This window comes from Mandrillus leucophaeus, unplaced genomic scaffold, assembly GCF_000951045.1.
Source record: "Mandrillus leucophaeus isolate KB7577 unplaced genomic scaffold, Mleu.le_1.0 Scaffold227, whole genome shotgun sequence".
Classification (NCBI taxonomy): Eukaryota; Metazoa; Chordata; class Mammalia; order Primates; family Cercopithecidae; genus Mandrillus; species Mandrillus leucophaeus.
This window is the reverse complement of record NW_012102332.1, coordinates 982895-987775: the sequence shown is the minus strand read 5'-3', so window position 1 is coordinate 987775 and position 4881 is coordinate 982895. Positions and strand designations below refer to the sequence as shown.

At 40.7% G+C, this 4881-nt stretch overlaps 1 pseudogene across 1 annotated transcript; it reads left to right on the top strand.

Annotated features, from left to right (window-relative positions):
* Positions 1-785: 785 nt before the first annotated feature.
* Positions 786-1970, top strand: LOC105540767 (annotated as a pseudogene). Its single transcript, XR_001006255.1, has 2 exons — positions 786-926; positions 1087-1970. The product of XR_001006255.1 is annotated as a ribonuclease H2 subunit B pseudogene (transcript).
* The last annotated feature ends 2911 nt before the right edge of the window (positions 1971-4881 follow it).

The window sequence follows — 4881 nt, the reverse complement described above, 5'->3', positions numbered from 1 at the left end:
CTGGGCAGCATTCCCAGGAGGGTAGGCATTATGTAAGTTGGGGGATGAGGTGGGAGCCTAGTACAAAATACAGGTCACACAGACCTTGCTGATAAAATAGAGCACAGTAAAGAAGCTGGCCAAAACCCAGCAAAAGCAAGATGACAATGAAAGTCACCTCTAGTTCTTACTGGTTATTACAGTAGTTACAATGCATTGGAATGCTAAAAGACACTCCCATCAAAGCCATGACAGCTGACAGGTACCATGGCAGCATCTAGAAGTTACCCTATGTGGTCTAGAAAGGGGAGGAACCCTGGGTTCCTGGAATTTCCCACCCCTTTCCCAGAAAAACTCATGAATAATCTACCCCTTGTTTAACATACAATCCCGAAACAACTGCATACTCAGCTGAGCAGCCCATACCACTGCTCTGCCTGTGGAGTGGCCATTCTTTCATTCGTTTACTTTCTTAATAAACTCGTTCTCACTTTATGGACTCACCTTGAATTCTTTCTTGAAGGTCCAAGAGCCCTTTCTTGGGGTCAAGATCGTGGCTCCTTGCCACTAGCAGGCTGAGGGGCACCCATGGCATCTGCTCTGAGTTCCTCAGAGAACTAGGAAGAGTCTCATGTGAGAGACCAAGGCTCACCTCCCCCAAGAACAGCCGGGAAAAGGGGAGAAGGAAGGGAGGTCACAGGGTCAGAGAGCCTGGGAGGGCGGCAGGTGAAAGGCGCCGAGCTCTGAGCTCATCTCCTTGTCTCCCTGGGAAGGAAACAGTGTGGTGGTCGTGGTTCCAGGTGAACATGCGCACCCTGGCGGCGGAGCGGCCCAAGCGCTGGCTGAGGGGCCCGCCACCCAGGGCGCGCCGCCCCCGACCCCTGCCGCTCCCACTCCCCGCCGGCAGGGGACGGGATTTCTCTCTGGGACAGCTGGCCCGCGTTTTGGTAACACGTCATAACAAGCCGCGGTGTTCAAACCCGGAAGCGCCCAAAGGGACGGGAAGTGTTTCCCGCCCGGATCCCGGTGGGCGGTGAGGTTTCTGCCTTTGGTGTCCCCCATCTGGCAGCTGGCCCTGCTTCTGTGATCCTCCTGGGTTGGAACCAGGGATCCAGTAGGCTCGAAGTGGCCTCAGACGAATATTTAGAAGATGTTTCAAAGAAGGTGAAAAGTGGGCTAATGTTTGTAAAACTGGTTAACTGGTGTTCAGGAGACGGAGCCATTTAGTTGTTCGCTATGTGTCTACAGCAGCTGTTTGAAGTAAAAGTTTTCAACCATTCTTGGTTTATAAATCAATCAGTTCAATCAAGAGGCCGTCTCCACTTTGCCACACCTGTGGATCCTCTAGTTCTGCTGCTCCACTACCTCATAAAGGCTGATGAGGAGGGGAAGTTTCAGCCCCTCGCTATCAAGTTGTGGTGGATAACGTGTTTGCAAATTGCATCTTGTTGCTGAAACTTCCTGAACTTGAGAAGTTACTTCACCGTGTGACAGAGGAAAAAGAAATAGACAACAAGAACTATTACAAGTACAGTGAAAAGAAGACATTAAAGTGGCTGGAAGAAAAGGTTAAACTACGGCAGCATTAAAAACCAGTAATGTGAATGTCATTTCCCGGGTACAGTCAGCTGCATTTTTCTCTGGTGACCAAGTTTCCGCTGACAAGGAAGAGGATTATATTTTTTATGCCCATGGCCTGATATCTGATTACATCCCTAAAGAATTAAGTAATGACTTATCTAAATACTTAAAGCTTCCAGAACCTTCAGCCTCATTGCCAAATCCTCCATCAAAGCAAATAAGGTTATCAGATGAGCCTGTAGAAGCAAAAGAAGATTACACTAAGTTTAATACTAAGGATTTGAAGACTGAAAAGAAAAATAGCAAAATGACTGCAGCTCAGAAGGCTTTGGCTAAAGCTGACAAGAGTGGAATGAAAAGTATTGATACCTTTTTTTGGTGTAAAAAATTAAAAATGGGAAACGTTTGAAACTTTGGGAAAAAAAAAAGAGACAGTGTGACCTGAGGTAGTCAGGACCGAGAGTGGACAAGGGCTGGTTGTCTTCTCTCCAGCTGGGCTGACAGTGGGAAGCATCCCATGGTAGAAGGTGAGTTTGGTAAGGAAAACCTTTTGTGTATGTGTCAAAAGATTCATAAGTGCTTGGGATAGAATGATGGAAACAAGATTTAGCAAGACCCCAACCGCCAAAAAAGGTTTAGAGGTTGCAGCTGTAGGGAAACTCATACAATATGAGTCAAGAGTGAGATAATGTTCCCTCTTTCCCACCCAAATAACTTACGAGACTTTAGGTGGCAGTTTAATTTATCTGTGATGGCTTAATCCACACTGGCCGACAGTAACAGGAAAGCAGCAGCATCCCAGGGCGGAGGCACCAGCCAGGGAGGAGACGGACTTCCCTGGAGCAGCTGAAGGAAACAGTCAGGTCTGAGGAGCTCAGGAGCAGAGTCAGGGAACTGGTGCTTCATTCAACCCACATGGGGTTTCCAGCGTGATTTGAACTGGCGTTTAAAATTCAGACTGTGTCACATACACATCTAGATTCTGCTTTTTCTCATACTTGTTGCATTTTCCCATGAGACAGCCATTGTGTGCACCCCAGCTGGACCCACCCCCAGCCCCGACCACGGGGACCAGGGCTGCCATTGGTTAACACCTGTCATGAACTTTATACTGAGGCTTTTCTTCTGGTAAGAGAGAGAGTTCTCTGTATCTGTGTCCATTAAAAGCAGCATAATGAGATTTTAAGAGTACGTGAAGAATGTTTTTGTAAGTTTAATGCAAGGAGCAAGTCCATTTCTCTCCTTTATTTGCCTGGATTCTGTAAAATGTCTAAAATCTTGACATCTAAGCCATTTGGCAAAGGAAATAGCTGGAGGATGTCGAATAATTAGCCCAGAAAAGAGAACACCTGGGTACTGTAAGCGGTTAGGCTCTAATATATGTAAGATTGTCACAAGGGGGAAATATTGAACTTGACCTGCAGGGCTACATAAACTCAACCACCAGTTGCAAGAGATGTATCTAAAATAGAAAAATACAGAAAGATTGAAAGTTAAAAGCATCTGTGGTCCAATTACTTTTTAAAAAGTAATTTAAAAGATTTAAAAAGGTATTTCATGTAAACACGAAACAAAAGAAAGTGCACCTAATTTAATATCTGTCAAGGAAGATTTTATGGGAAAATATTATGCAAAAAAGTGAGATCACATAAGAATAAAAGATCTAATTCATCAGGAAGACCTGTCACTTCTAGATATGAAGGCACTTTATAATACAGTTTCAAACCATTTTAAAATTTTAACAGAATTACAAGAAAAATCACATCTACAATAGTGGGAGACTTTATTCTGCCACTCTATGACTGATAAAACAATTATACCCCCTCCAAAAAAAAAAACAACCAGTAAGAATATAAAAGATTTGGACAACAATACAAGTTGAGCATTCCTAGTCCAAAAATCCATAATCCAAAATGCTGCAATATCTGAAACTTTTTGAGTGCTGACATTGAAGCCACCAAGTAGAAAATTCCACATCTGACCTCACGTGGTGGAGTCAAAAACGCAGGCTATGTGTATAAGCCGTGTACAACACATTGATGAATTTCATGTTTAGACTTGGGTCTCATGCTCAAGATATCTCATTATGTATATGCAAATGTTCCAGAATCTGATGTCTGAAACACTTATGGTCCCAGGTGTTTCAGATAAGAGATACTTAGCCTGTATTAGTAAATATGATTTAATTGACATACATGGAACACTGTAGTCAATAGCTACAGAATACATTCGTTCCAAGCACGCACAGAATATTTAACAAAACTGACTGTCCACTGTACCATAACACAGAGCTCTACTAATTTCATAAAAGTGAAATCATGCAAAATAAGTTTTCTGACCACAATGCAGTTGGACTAAAAATCAATTACATATCAGGAAGGTGTTTAAACTAAAAAGAAAAAAATCAATTACATAGGTAACTTGAAAATTGATATATGGAAATAATTATTCCTCTAAATAAATATATGGGTCAAAGAAGACATCCCAGCAGAATCTAGAAAACAATTTGAAATGAATTTTAAGGATAAAATATATACCAAAACATAGAGGAAAATTTACAGAATAAAAAAAGATAGAAAATAAATGAGGCTATCACAAGAAACATAAAAGGAATAGTAAATTTAGTAATCTGCCTCCTCCCCAAAAGAAGAAACAAGAAAATAATAGAATAAATGCAGAAATAGATAAATTAGAAAACAAGTGTATGATAGAAAGGATTAAACAATCTAAAGTTTAATTCTTGGAAAAACTTTAAGAATTTAATAAAATTTAATGTGAGACTTATCAAGAAAAACCTAGCAGGAGGGATTTTTAAAAGATCATCACAAAGGTGATTATGATTTAAAAATGAGGGCATTGGGAGGTGGAGGTTGCAGTGAGCGGAGATTGCACCATTGCACTCCAGCCTGGTGACAGAGCTAGATTCCGTCTCAAAACAGAAAAAATAAATAAATAAAAATTTTTTAAAAATTTAAAAATGAGGGCATCACAAGGATACTGCAAATATCACAGGAGGAAATTATAATAATACTAATGCTAATATATTTGACAATTTAGATTAAATGGACAAACAATAGAAAAATACAACTAATAATAGAAAATGTGGAATCCTATAATTATTAGAGAAATTGAAACTGTAATTATAAACCTTCTCACAAAGAAAACTCCAGGCCCAGCTGGTTTTACCAGTTAATTCTGTCACACATTTAAGGAATAAAAACCACCAATCTTGCTTAATTATTTCATGGACTAGGAAAAAAAAACATTAAATATCCCACAACCTGTTTTTATGTAAACCAGCATAACTTTCGTTCCAAGAAC